Source organism: Nicotiana sylvestris, chromosome 4 (genome assembly GCF_000393655.2).
Source record: "Nicotiana sylvestris chromosome 4, ASM39365v2, whole genome shotgun sequence".
In the NCBI taxonomy this organism is placed as follows: Eukaryota; Viridiplantae; Streptophyta; class Magnoliopsida; order Solanales; family Solanaceae; genus Nicotiana; species Nicotiana sylvestris.
The window spans coordinates 116,937,216-116,953,127 of NC_091060.1; positions in this window are offsets into that span (position 1 = coordinate 116,937,216).

The following is a 15,912-nucleotide window of genomic DNA, read 5'->3' on the forward strand; positions in this document are numbered from 1 at the left end:
ACAATGCTCCTGCATTTGTTTGATCTTAGTTCAATTTTCAATTTCAGTTTAAATTCTTCTGTTGAGTTCTGTGTATTGTTAATATGTTTTTATTCAAGTTCAGTGTTCAGTCTGTTAGTTCCAATTTGAATTTAGCCTTTGTCAATTAGCTATTAGACATTTGGTATGCTGGATCGATCATAGCTATTGCATTTCCCTGTTTGGCACAATCTGTGAGGATAGAATGTTTGTTTGATTTATTTTAGGAATTGGTTATTAGCTGTTAAGCAGATTAGTTTAGATAATTGTTAAGTTCGGGCAGTTTTGGTCTGGGGCAGTAATATTAAGGGATTTTCAGGGGTGTTTGGGGAATAAAACAGTTAGCATGATACTTTATTGCTAGTGCTTTATCAATAGGGTATTAATTAATGAAATAATGGGGAACAAAGGGAATTGGGAGTGCTGAAAATAAAGGAAAAGGTATCATTAATGGTTGATTGATTAGAAAAGCAGACTTAGTGTTATTTGAGTGGAAATTTCTGATTTTAAAAGGGGAAAAGGGGTCCGTGCAGTAGGCTGAAAAGGAGGAAAATAAGTTATATAAGAAGAGGTGTTGGGACTGATTTCAAGCAGAGAATAGACAGAGAGAGAGATTATCTGAAAGGAGAGAACAGAAAAAAAAGGGAAACAGAGGGAGAGATATACAAAGGGCAGAACATATAGAGAGGAAACTGGACAGAAATAACAAAAGGAGCTGAAAAATCAGTAGAGAAAACAAGAAAAGATAGACAGAGAAAAGAAACAGAAAGAAAAAAAAATTAGAAAAAGAGAGCACACACACATACACACAGAATCTGAAACAGAACAGAAAAAAAATAAGAGAGGTCAGAAATATTGTTTTCCTCATATCTGTCTTGGTTTGTTTGGTGATACTGTTTGATTGGATCTGAAATTTTCATAAAATTTCTGCTACTGTTCGTCTGGTTTTCACGGGTCTTGCTGTTTTGCTCAAATCTGCTGAATCATTGGCATTTTTCTGCTGGTTTTGTTGTTGCTGCTACTGCTGAACTTTACCTCTTTTACCCTCATTTCCAGGTACATATATGTAGACTCATGTCATGAAAAGCTTCAATAATGCCAGTAAATGAAATCTGAAATTTCAAATATGTCTGTTGTTCATCTTAAGGCATTAGTCGAGTTTAATTTTTTAATTAACTATTAGCTTGCGCTTGACATGAGGATTATTAGTTAATCATCCCCTTTTGAAGTTCATATAAGCTTTGTAATAATGTTATCTATTTCAGAATCTCATTAAGTATAGTTATATTCGAATTGTCAAGACAGGGAATTTGGTAGAAAGTTGATTATTCTTTAAACTTTGTATTTAGACCATGTTAACTAAGTGTTTGGTAACATGAAAATATCGGGGAACTAGCTATTTCGTCAAGTTCGATATTGTTTAATTCTAGTTGACATAAGTATTCTTGTTTATACAAAAAAAAACATAGGTCCTAATAATGCGGATAACTCTAAGTGAGAGGTGAATCGATATAATTCGTTACGATTAAGATATTGGATTATTACGGATGGTTCAGATGTATATTTACGTTACATGTAATGTCATCTTATTAAATCAACTTGTAGATTGGTTCTCTTTCTTAAAAACAAATGGTCCATTTATTTTTAGAATGCGTTTAACTCATTTCTAAAAATAGTATATAAAAAATAACGTTATTGATTCTTACAAAGTGTATATTTAGTGTTTGTAAATAGCTTGCATAGCCCGAGAATAAAAATTTGTTTGATTTTATCTATCCCAAACTCAATCATCGTAAGCAAATTAACTAAATAGTTAAAACTTTGGACTAAAAACAAGTTGATAAGAAGGAGGTGGGATTCATAAATACGAATTGCAACATTTTAAGTCAAAGATATACAAAATAGAGGTCGCTCTGAATAGAATAATGAAATTTTTTCGAAAACTATTAGTTTGTTTATCAATAATTTTTTTTTTCTAGTTTCACACGTAATTCGCTTTTTTTGGTAAATTTAAGTTACACGTTATTTATTTTTCATATCATTAATTCGTTAAATTTAAAGAGTTTTGAGGTATATAATTCATGCGTTTAAAATATAACCTGTGGTCAACACCTAATAAATTTGGGTATCTTTTCAAGAAATTTGGAGGCGTCCCAATCATTGATTTTCATGATTCTCATATTTAAAAATAGATGAATATAATAAACATTTGTAGAAATTTTACATTACTATCAAGAATATTTCGAGAAATTAGGGATACGTTCGCGTGACCTAATTACATTTTCTAAAGGCAGTTCGGATTATGCGTTCGCGCAACTTCGAGCAAAAATTTAATAAAAGGGGTTTTCTTCGGAGGATATTAAATTAATTTCATATAACCCGAGATGTGCAGTTCACTATTTAATCATACAAGAGTGACGAATGTTCTTAATTTTATTTTTAGCACAATTTCGAACATAAGTTTTTTTTTTAAATAAAAATATAAAAAAAAAATATTATCAACCATATTGTGTATACGTATGCATGACATGATTCTTTACATTTATAAAAAATATATAATACGAATATACGTACGGGTGATTCGTTTCAAGAAAGGTCTATAATTGTAAACAATCTAAACAAAAGCGGTAATAAAATCATGCAACAAGAAAAAATGTATTTAGTAAGCCGAGATTATTAAGCCAAGTATAAAAATGGTTAAGCGACCGTGCTAGAACCACGGAATTCGGGATCCAGAGGTTCACCTCATTACTACAATCAACATCGATCCCACCAATCAACTTACCACCACAATTCACCCCAACACTACTATCACCCGTCGGAACCTTATTTCTCCGTCAACCATGCGCAAGCATACAATCAGTCACCTGCCCACGCTCATTGGCGTGCTCCTGTCATACCAAGTACCTATCCTTATCCGCGAACCTAACCCGGACCAGGTTTCAGGCCTAATCAAGTATTCAGGGGTGAAAGGGGACAGAAAAAGAAAACCTTCACTCCATTGGGAGAATCCTACACTAGTCTATTCCACAGGTTGAGACAACTAGATATGCTAAGGCCAATACAATCCAAGCTGCCCAATCCTCCTCCAAAGAATCTGGACTACACCGTTAGCTGTGAGTATTGTTCTGGTACACCAGGCCATGATACAGAAAAGTGCTGGCATTTAAAAAATGTAATACAAGAGCTGATTGATACTAATAAAATTGAAGTTCAAACCCCCGAAGCTCCCAATATCAACAGAAATCCAATGCCAGCTCATCAGGAGGCCAATATGATAGAAATAGTACGGGCTGATAGAGAAACAAAGAAGCCGTCACAAACCGTCATGATGATTCGGTCTCATGAAGCCAAGCCAGATGAACAGTTAGCAGAGGATAAGTCGGTACCTAAGTAGAACAAAAATGGTGATGAGCCATCTGTGGTAGTTGAGAAGGGATCTTCGAGCAAAGTTGCTACAAAGCAGGAAGGATCAAAAGTGATTGTACAAGGGGTCGCCAGCAAACCCATCATAGTCGTGGAAGGATCCCGTGTAGATCGGGTTATTATCAAGCCAGTAACCCAGTTACTAGTGATCAACAACAAAGCCATTCCATGGAACTACGAACGGGTGACGGTAATGTACAAAGGAAAAGAAGTCAAGGAAGAAGTCTGTGAGGTGCAAGGCTTGACTCGTTCGGGAAGATGTTTTACTCCCGAAGAGTTAAGAAAAACTAAAAATAATCCAACACCAATGAAGAAAGCTGTGACAGAAGAAGAAGCAGAAGAATTCTTGAGAAAGATGAAGCTCCACGACTATTCTATCGTGGAACAATTGAAAAAGACGCCCGCTCAAATTTCATTATTGTCATTGCTGATCCATTCAGACGAGCACCGTCGAGCTTTAATGAAGATCTTGGATGAGGCACACGTTCCTGATAAAATCTCTGTGAATCACTTGGAAAAAATAGCCAACAAAATCTTTGAGGCAAACAGAATCACATTTTCTGATGACGAATTGCCTGTGGAAGGTACTGAGCACAACAGAGCTCTTTACCTCACCTTAAAATGTGAAAACTCCGTAGTGACCCGGGTGTTGGTTGACAACGGGTCAAGCGCAAACATCTGCCCTCTCTCCACTCTAAGTAAGTTGAAAATAAAAGAGGAGAGGATCGAAAAGAATAGTATTTGCGTACGGGGATTTGACGGTGGTAGCAGAGATTTATTTGGCGACATAGTGCTGGAACTGACAATAGGGACAGTTGAATTCACAATGGAGTTTCAGGTATTGGATATAGCTGTTTCTTATAATTTACTGTTGGGTCGACCATGGATACATGCTGCTAAAGCAGTCCCATCAACGCTACACCAGGTGGTCAAGTTTGAATGGGATAAGCAAGAAATAGTTGTGCATGAGGAAGACAGTTTAAATGCTCACAGCAGTGCCATTGTACCGGTCGAAGGAATAGAAAATTACCAGGTTTCTGACACAATGTTGGTAGAGAAAATTCCGGAGGGGAAATACATTCCGAATCCAAAGATAACCGCCGCATCAGTCATGGTAGCCTATGAAATGTTAAAGAATGGTTTTGTACCCGGAAAAGGTTTGGGCTCATCTTTGCAAGGCATTATACAACCAGTATCTCTTCCCGAGAACTGGGGAACATTTGGATTGGGATTCATACCTACTGTCACAGACGTGAGAAAGGCCAAAAAGCCGAAACAGAAGGCGTGGGTCCTTCCAAAGCCAGTCCCACATCTATCAAAGTCTTTTGTCAAATCCGGTACCAGAAATCACCCGATAACAACAATTCCTAAATCCAGGATTAATCCTGAGAAGGAATTAATTGAAAGATTTGAAAAGCTGTTTGACGATGTGAACATGGTGGAAAGTGGTGAAGGTTCTAGCAACGCGGAAGTTCAATTCGTTGGGCCAGAGACAAAGCTTAATAATTGGAAAGCTGCTCCTCTCCCCATTCGAAAGGAGTCTTGGTAGTTTATTTTGATTTTCCTTCAGTTTGTTTGGGTTACTTCAGGGTTGTAATCCCAATGTTTATCTTACAGTTTGTTTGAAGTGTGCAAACCTTGTTATCTTTCATTATCCAATGAAATACATTTTCCTTTTCATTATCATTCCTGATAGTTTTTCTTTTCTTTTTCTTCTTTTTCTGTACAGTCCTTTTTACACTGGCTCTACTGATATGGCATACATAAGGAATCTTCATCCCAGTCTTAAAAATCAATCAGGTTCCGAAATAATAATTCAAGAAGTATATTGTGATTATGAATCAGAATATGATGAGGATGAGTCTTTCGAAGAGATTAGTAAAGAGTTAATTCATTTTGAAGAAAAAACCAAACCTAACATGAGTGATACCGAAGACATCAATATAGGGGGCACGAATAATATCCGAGAAACTAAAATAAGTGTCCACCTTGAACCAAAGATCCGAGAAGAGTTAATTAAAACACTCATCGAATTCAAAGATGTTTTTGCATGGTCATATGACGACATGCCAGGCTTGAGCACTGATTTAGTGGTTCACAAATTACCCACTGATCCAATGGTGCCTCCTGTCAAGCAAAAGTTGAGAAAGTTCAAGCCTGATATGAGTGTGAGAATTAAAAAAGAAATCACCAAACAGTTGGAGGCAAAGGTCATTCGAGTTACTCGATATCCTGTTTGGTTGGCTAATGTTGTTCCTGTGCCAAAGAAAGACGGCAAGATTAGAGTATGCGTCGATTACCGCAATCTCAACAAAGCAAAGTCCGAAGGATAACTTCCCATTACCCAATATCCATATTTTGATCGATAATTGTGCCAAGCATGAGATAGGATCTTTTGTGGATTGTTATGCCGGGTATCATCAAATTCTAATGGATGAAGAAGATGCAGAAAAGACGGCATTCATCACACCATGGGGAACTTATTGTTACCGGGTAATGCCATTCGGTTTGAAGAACGCCGGGGAAACTTACATGAGAGCAATGACCACGGTGTTTCATGATATGATACATAAGGAGATTGAGGTATACGTGGACGATGTGATCATAAAATCAAAGCATCAGGCCGACCACGTTGGGGATTTGAGGAAGTTCTTCCTAAGACTTCGCAGGTACAACCTCAAGCTTAACCTTGCCAAGTGCGCATTTGGTGTTCCATCTGGAAAGCTGTTGAGATTCATAGTCAGTCGGCGAGGCATCGAGCTAGACCCATCAAAGATCAAAGCCATCCAAGAATTGCCACCTCCAAGGAACAAAACTGAAGTAATGAGTTTGTTAGGGAGGTTGAATTACATCAACAGGTTTATTGCTCAGCTCACGACAACCTGTGAGCCTATTTTCAAATTGTTGAAGAAGGATGTTGCGGTCAAATGGACCGATGAGTGTCAAGAAGCGTTTGATAAGATAAAAGGATACTTGTCAAACCCACCCGTGCTGGTTCCGCCAGAACCAGGAAGACCTTTGATTCTTTACTTGACAGTCTTGGAAAACTCATTTGGTTGTGTACTGGGGTAACACGACATCACCGGCAGAAAGGAACAGGCCATCTACTACCTTAGCAAGAAGTTCACAGCTTATGAGGTTAAGTATACTCATCTGTAAAGGACATGTTGCGCCCTAACTTGGGTAGCTCAGAAATTGAAACACTATTTGTCATCCTATACTATTTACCTCATTTCGCGTCTGGATCCGTTGAAATATATTTTTCAAAAGCCTATGCCAACAGGGAGACTTGCAAAGTGGCAAATATTGCTCACATAATTTGACATCATCTATGTGACTCGGACTGCAATAAAAGCCCAAGCATTGGCCGATTATTTGGCCGAAAATCCGGTCGACGAAGAGTACGAGCCCTTGAGAACTTATTTTCCCGATGAAGAAATAATGCATATCGGTGAGATGGAGCAAATTGAAAAACCTGGATGGAAACTTTTCTTTGATGGGGCTGCTAACATGAAAGGAGTCGGGATAGGAGCTGTAATTATTTCTGAAACCAGGCATCACTATCCTGTTACGGCTCAACTTCGATTTTATTGCACCAATAATATGGCTGAGTATGAAGCTTGTATTTTGGGGTTAAGGCTAGCTGCAGACATGGGTATCCAGGAAATCTTGGTCTTGGGAGATTCGGATCTTCTGGTACATAAAATTCAAGGAGAATGGGAAACACGAGACTTGAAGCTCATACCATACCGACAATGTTTACATGATCTTTGTCAGCAGTTTCGATCAGTGGAGTTCAAGCATGTTCCAAGGATCCATAATGAGGTTGCCGATGCATTGGCTACCCTGGCATCAATGTTGCACCATCTGGACAAAGCTTATGTGGATCCACTGCATATTCGAGTCCACGATCAGCACGCTTACTGCAACATGATTGAAGAAGAATTTGATGGTGAACCATGGTTCCATGACATCAAGGAGTATATCAGAATGGGGATATATCCAGCGCAAGCCACCGGGGATCAAAAAAGAACCATTAGGCGGTTGGCAAATGGATTCTTCTTAAGTGGAGGGGTTTTGTATAAAAGAACACCAGACCTTGGATTATTAAGATGCATAGATGCTAGACAAGCTACGGCTGTCATGTCTGAAGTACATTCGGGAGTTTGCAGACCCCACATGAGCGGATATGTGTTGGCAAAGAAAATTCTTCGAGCTGGTTACTATTGGCATACCATGGAGCGAGATGGTATCAGTTTTGTGCGCAAGTGTCATCAATGCCAGATACATGGGGATTTGATTCATTCTCCACCATCCGAGTTGCACACAATGTCGGCACCATGGCCTTTCGTCGCTTGGGGTATGGATGTCATTGGACCAATTGAGCCGGCAGCATCCAATGGGCACAGGTTCATTCTGGTAGCCATTGATTATTTCACTAAATGGGTTGAGGCCAAAACATTCAAATCGGTGACCAAGAAAGCTGTGGTAGATTTTGTTCACTCAAAAATCATATGTCGATTTGGAATCCCAAAGGTGATCATCACAGACAACGGTGCTAATCTTAACAGTAACTTAATGAGAGAAGTATGTCAACAGTTTAAGATTATACATCGCAACTCCACCCAATATCGGCCCAAGGCGAATGGAGCAGTCGAGGCAGCCAACAAAAACATAAAGAAGATACTTCGGAAAATGGTAGAAGGTTCAAGACAATGGCACGAAAAATTACCATTTGCGTTGTTGGGATATCGCACTACTGTTCGCACCTCAGTAGGAGCAACTCCTTATTTGTTGGTATATGGCACTGAGGCGGTAATTCCTGCTGAAGTTGAAATTCCTTCCCTTCGGATCGTCGCCGAAGCTAAGATTGATGATGATGAATGGGTCAAAACCCGTTTGGAACAGTTAAACTTGATTGATGAAAAACGATTGGCAGCAGTATGTCATGGCCAATTGTATCAAAGAAGAATAGCAAGAGCATACAACAAAAAGGTGCGTCCCCGAAAGTTTGAAGTGGGTCAACATGTGCTGAAACGTATTCTTCCACATCAGGTTGAAGCAAAGGGCAAATTTGCCCCGAATTGGCAAGGACCGTTCATTGTGACCAGAGTATTGTCCAATGGTGCATTATGTTTAATAGATGTTGAAGGAAAATGCATAGACATGGCTATCAATTCTGATGCGGTAAAGAGATATTATGCATGATTTTTCTTTGGTATAATTATTGAATGTTTGTATTTGGCATTATTTCGAAGATTGGAATGACAAAGACAATTTATTCTGCTATCCAAACACTGTATCCTTTGTTCCCCCTTTTGAGCCATATTTTGTTTCTTTCCTATCCCTCTTTTGGAATCATTAATAATAAAAAAAAAATTATAGAAGTGAACTACGTTTGACCTGATTCCTCAAAGAGGATACGTAGGCGCCTCACGGCTCGGTCATAAGGTGCATAATATGCAGAATGTGCATAAAATGAAACATCAAGAGACCTCCAATCAAGAAACTGGGGCAGGAATTGTATTGGCAATAAGAAAAACGATTCCAAGAGTTGTAATTTTAAACCCCTATCAAAATTGTTTAACTCTTGATACCCTTTCATTCCAACTACATACCAAAAGACCTTTCGATCAATCTTAGAAAAATGCGAAGTCAAGAAAATGGAGATGGTTCATAACACTCTGGTCCAAACAAGAAAAAGCGATGAAAATGAGAGAGTCTTATAGGTGAAAACCCGCACGGGCACCATGAGACGACGGAAGCTGAGAGAAAGTAACATGAGAGAGTCTTATTGGTGAAAACCTTCGCAGGCACCATAAGGCCAAAAGGAATTGAGAAATAAACAAATGAGGAAGGTTTGTCGGTGAAAACTCTTTAAGACACTGCAAGTCAAACAAGGTTCGTAAGTCGGCAAAAAGTAAAATTGGGATCTGGAAGTTTTAGAAAGATTGAAAAGGTTTGGTTAAATAGACTGGGCTGATTAATCCAAAATGCATACCCTGATCATTGGTGTCAGTAACTCCAATCAGATAAGTTCCTTATTCCTATCTCCAACAGTCATCCAAATTTGAATTTTTCTTTTCATTCTATATTGTCGAAATCGTCATGTTTCGTCACTAATAATCTTACTCTTCTAAAAGTTTTGAGGTAAGTTTCGTTCCAAGCAAATAAAAAGGAATGTCAATGTATACTACCAAGATTCAAGATTGCACAACGCAAAATACGGCCATTATGGACGGGAATTAATAGGATGAAAATAAGATATGGGTATGAGAAAAGTTTAATCAGAAAGGTGGTTCAGTAATGTCAGGAGAGACATATGATTACGATTGAAAGAGTTTGAAGTGAAAACAATAGTGGGGATCCTACGGTTAAGGATCAATTATGAGGACAAAACAATTTTTTTTCAACCACTCCAAGGCGGTAAAACAGGACAAAGAGAAACTCCACCCCAGCAAGAATGCCACAACTAACCACCATGACTTAAACTAACAAAATTTTCTTTGATTTGAAATAGGGGCAAAAACAATATTTGTTTCAGGAAAAACCCGGTGAGGGAAGAAGTCAGACGTCCACCTGAAGAACAAGGAAGAGCAACGGAAGTATTAGCAATCAGGCGTCCACCTGGAGAACAAGGAAGAGCAATGGAAGTATTAGTAGTCAGGCGTCCACCTGGAGAACAAGGAAGAGCAATGGAAGTATTAGCAGTCAGGCGTCCACCTGGAGAACAAGGAAGAGCAATGGAAGTATTAGCAGTCAGGCGTCCACCTGGAGAACAAGGAAGAACAGTTAAAATAGCAATCAGGCGTCCACCTGGAGAACAAGGAAGAGCAATGGAAATATCAGCAATCAGGCGTCCACCTGGAGAACAAGTAAGAGCAATGGAAATATCAGCAATCAGGCGTCCACCTGGAGAACAAGGAAGAACAGTTGAAATATCAGCAATCAGGCGTCCACCTGGAGAACAAGGAAGAACAGTTGAAGTATCAGCAATCAGGCGTCCACCTGGAGAACAAGGAAGAACAGTTGAAATATCAGCAATCAGGCGTCCACCTGGAGAACAAGGAAGAACAGTTGAAGTATCAGCAATCAGGAGCCCACCTGGAGAATAAGGGAATACAATTCAAATTTTAAGTAATCAGGAGCCCCCCTGAAGAACAGAATGACAATTTATTTTTGACATTGTTGGTTGAAGTCAAGATCCTGCCCATATAATAGAGGAGTACACATAGAGTCAATAAAGCAGAGAAATCCAACCAAATCCCCAACGGGAAACAACAAGAGTCCCAAACAGAGGAAGGAAGTACAAGACACAATGAAAAAACAATGCGAAAAGAAAAAAACAGTTCGAGATCGGTGGTCAAAGGAGAATACGAGACAAATCAGAAGCAAAGGATAACAAAGAGTCACCAAGACATCAAAGCAACAAGAAACGCAAGGGCATGATCTAGATAAGATTTTGTAATTCATATACCATGGTCTAGTCTAGCTTTTTGTTTTTTTTAAGCAGGGTGTAATAAGGAGGTCAGCAAGTAGTAAAAGCAACACGCAACAGTAGTAACATCACAGTCTCATGGTAGTCCCAGCTACCAAAACTTCCCGAACTACATTGACTTGATTCCTTTATAGCCAAGGATATGTAGGAAACCTTTGAAGCAGAGGTTTGGTCAAATCCTTTCAAAAAATGCTTCCCACGGAGTATTCAAACAGACAAAAATCGCTCGTATCCGCTCACTTTATCTTTGCACGAAAACTCTTTGAGTTTCCGCACAAAGAGGGGCAGCTGTGAGCACGTGATTTTTGCCTCACAAGAACTACTCCAAAAGAAATCACAAATAATTTTTCTTTGTATGCAATTTTTAGAATTTATGTGGCATTTTTTGGATAATTATTTGTGTTTTGTCCGTAAATGTTTACTTTGTTATAGTTAAATGAAAAATAAAATAAAAATACATGTTGCATGCATATCTAGGATTTAATTATGCATTTAAGAATTAATTAAACCGTTATTTAGCTCTAAAAAAGAAAATCATAAAAATATGCATTTATCCTATTTTTGTCATTTAAATGTGTCATTGTGTGATTAATATTTTGTCTTATGTGTTAATGGTTGTTAAAGGTTAATTAATATTTTTTTAAGGGTAATTTTGATTTTTATAATTAAAATTAGGAATTTAATAATTAGGAATTAAAGTGTAAATAGGAAGAAAATTGGACTGGGCCATTTTAATTAACAAAACAATCAGGCCCAAAACAAAGCATTTACCCGGCCCAGGTCAGTCAACCCAAAGACCATCAAACGACGTAGTACAGGGAAAATACTACGCCGTTTGATGATGCCCGGTCAGTTAATTTCAAAGACAAACCATACGACGCCGTATGGTTGAATTTGATCGGGGCCGTTCATTGTTTCTGATCCAATGGCTCCCAGAGCTTTGACCAAACCCATAATCCCCTACCCGACCCATTGCCCGGGCCAACCCATCCCCAGTTTGAACAAAACGGTGTCGTCCCCTTTAAGTGAATTGATCCTGGCCATAGATCTTGATGGATCCAACGGCCAAGATCAATTCCCCCCTCTACCATAAAAGCATAATTCCTACCCCAGCCCCCCTAACCAAACACCCCCTCCCTCTCATGTTCATCATCGTCCTTGAGATGATACCCAAAACCCTAGCCGCCCTAACTCCCCCTCGCCTGAAGCCCGGCGGAAACGCCGCCGCCGATCACCACCTTAACACCCCTGAACCCCCTGACCATCCTCTATCCAAATCTGGTAACCACTGAGCTCGAATCTTCCTGGAGTTTCTCGAATCTTCATTTGAAGATTCGAGCCAAACTCAGATCCAAACCAATCAGTCCCTAATTAACACCATAGCTTCTCCTGACTACCCTTACCATGGATCTGACAATCGTTTGTTTCGAATCTTCCTAAAACTCCTCGAATCTTGTTTTGAAGGTTCAAAACAAACATGAACTTGTCAGATGTGTTTCAGATTTACACTAGGTAACCCCCAAGCTTCCTTCACCCCTAAACCACTCTTGATTTCCTTCAAATATGCCCAGAAATGGTCAAACCCTATATCCGAGAAAAGTGGAACCCTAAAATGCCAAATCGTGGAATTTGTCCGATTAAATGAGGGATTGAGGTCTAAGAGACTTTAATCGAGGTATTCTCAATAGAGAATACTTCGAATAAAGTCTGTTCAACCTCAAAAGGTCCGAATCCAAGTTGAGCCTGTGTCTGTATGAGTTCTGAAGGTTGGAGGTATTTTTTTTTTCTTTTCCTGTGTTTATGGTTTTTATTTATCCGTGTATTTGTGTAGTTTAGTTTTGATTAATTGTCCCGATTCTTTCAAATCATCTTCTCATTCCCAGTATCCCTTTTATTTGTTTGAATTTGTTTATGTTCTTTGTTGTGAATAGTTATAGGATGTGTAATCAATTCGGATAAGTTCGTCGATTAGTTGTTAAAACCTCTGTCCTTGTCAATGCCGATTGAAATTGCTTGATTATTTATAGACTGATTGTTGACAAATATGTAGGTAATCAGTTGATTAATACTCGTCAATTAAATCATTCTTGTTTGTAAATCAATAAGTTTGTCAAATGGATGTTGTGTATGTTGATTTCTGGGCAATTAGTTTCAGGGCATTGTCAATATACTGACAATGCTTCTGCATTTGTTTGATCTTAGTTCGATTTTCAATTTCAGTTTAAATTATTCTGTTGAGTTCTGTGTGTTGTTAATATGTTTTTATTCAAGTTCAGTGTTCAGTCTGTTAGTTCCAGTTTGAATTTAGCCTTTGTCAATTAGCTATTAGACATTTCGTATGCTGGATCGATCATAGCAATTGCATTTCCCTGTTTGGCACAATCTGTAAGGATATAATGTTTGTTTGATTTATTTTAGGAATTGGTTATTAGCTGTTAAGCAGATTAGTTTAGATAATTGTTAAGTTTGGGCAGTTTTGGTCTGGGGCAGTAATATTAAGGGATTTTCAGGGGTGTTTGAGGAATAAAACAGTTAGCATGATACTTTATTGTTAGTGCTTTATCAATAAGGTATTAATTAATGCAATAATGGGGAACAAAGGGAATTGGGAGTGCTGAAAATAAGGGAAAAGGTATCCTTAATGGCTGATTGATTAGAAAAGCAGACTGTGTTATTTGAGTGAAAATTTCTGATTTTAAAAGGGGAAAAGGGGTCCAGGCAGTAGGCTGAAAAGGAGGAAAATAAGTTGTATAAGAAGAGGTGTTGGTACTGATTTCAAGTAGAGAATAGACAGAGAGAGAGATTATCTGAAAGGAGAGAACAGGAAAAAAAAAGGAAACAGAGGGAGAGATATACAAAGGGCAGAACATATAGAGAGGAAACTGGACAGAAATAACAAAAGGAGCTGAAAAATCAGTAGAGAAAACAAGAAAAGATAAACAGAGAAAAGAAACAGAAAGAAAAAAAAACAGAAAAAGAGAGCACACACACAGAATCTGAAACAAAACAGAAAAAAATAAGAGAGGTCAGAAATATTGTTTTCCTCATATCTGTCTTGGTTTGTTTGGTGATACTGTTTGATTGGATCTGAAATTTTCATAAAATTTCTGCTACTGTTCGTCTGGTTTTCACGGGTCTTGCTGTTTTGCTCAAATCTGCTGAATCATTGGCATTTTTCTGCTGGTTTTTATTGCTGCTGCTACTGCTGAACTTTACCTCTTTTACCCTCATTTCCAGGTACATATCTGTAGACTCATGTCATGAAAAGCTTCAATATTGCCAGTAAATGAAATCTGGAATTTCAAATATGTCTGTTGTTCATCTTAAGGCATTAGTCGAGTTTAATTTTTTAATTAACTATTAGCTTGCGCTTGACATGAGGATTATTAGTTAATCATCCCGTTTTGAAGTTCGTATAAGCTTTGTAATAATGTTATCTATTTCAGAATCTCATTAAGTATAGTTATATTCGAATTGTCAAGACAGGGAATTTGGTAGAAAGTTGATTATTCTTTAAACTTTGTATTTAGACCATGTTAACTAAGTGTTTGGTAACATGAAAATATCGGGGAACTAGCTATTTCGTCAAGATCGATATTGTTTAATTCTAGTTGACATAAGTATTATCGTTTATACAAAAAAAATAGGGCCTAATAATGCAGATAACTCTAAGTGAGAGGTGAATCGATATAATTCGTTACGATTAAGATATTGGATTATTACGGATGGTTCAGATGTATATTTATGTTACATGTAATGTCATCTTATTAAATCAACTTGTAGATTGGTTCTCTTTCTTAAAAACAAATGGTCCATTTATTTTTAGAATGCGTTTAACTCATTTCTAAAAATAGTATATAAAAAATAACGTCATTGATTCTTACAAAGTGTATATTTAGTGTTTGTAAATAGCTTGCATAGCCCGAGAATAAAAATTGGTTTGATTTTATCTATCCCAAACTCAATCATCGTAAGCAAATTAACTAAATAGTTAGAACTTTGGACTAAAAACAAGTTGATAAGAAGGAGGTGGGATTCATAAATACGAATTGCAACATTTTAAGCCAAAGATATATAAAATAGAGTTCGCTCTGAATAGAATAATGAAAAAATTTCGAAAACTATTAGTTTGTTTATCAATAATTTTTTTTTCCTAGTTTCGCACGTAATTCGCTTTTTTTTTTTGGTAAATTTAAGTTGCACGTTATTTATTTTTCATATCATTAATTCGTTAAATTTAAATAGTTTTGAGGTATATAATTCATGCGTTTAAAATATAACCTGTGGTCAACACCTAATAAATTTGGGTATCTTTTCAAGAAATTTGGAGGCGTCCCAATCAGTGATTTCCATGATTCTCATATTTAAAAATAGATGAATATAATAAACATTTGTAGAAATTTTACATTACTATCAAGAATATTTCGAGAAATAAGGGATACGTTCGCGTGACCTAATTACATTTTCTAAAGGCAGTTCGGATTATGCGTTCGCGCAACTTCGAGCAAACTTTTAATAAAAGGGGTTTTCTTCGGAGGATATTAAATTAATTTCATATAACCCGAGATGTGCAGTTCACTATTTAATCATACAAGAGTGACGAATGTTCTTAATTTTATTTTTTAGCACAATTTCGAACATAAGTTTTTTTTAAATAAAAATATAAAAAAAAATATTATCAACCATATTGTGTATACGTATGCGTGACACGATTCTTTACATTTATAAAAAATATATAATACGAATATACGTACGCATGATTCGTTTCAAGAAAGGTCTATAATTGTAAACAATCTAAACAAAAGCGGTAATAAAATCATGCAACAAGAAAAAATGTATTTAGTAAGCCGAGATAATTAAGCCAAGTATAAAAATGGTTAAGCGACCGTGCTAGAACCACGGAATTCGGGAATGCCTAACACCTTCTCTCGAATTAACAGAATTCCTTACTCGGATTTCTGGTTCGCAGA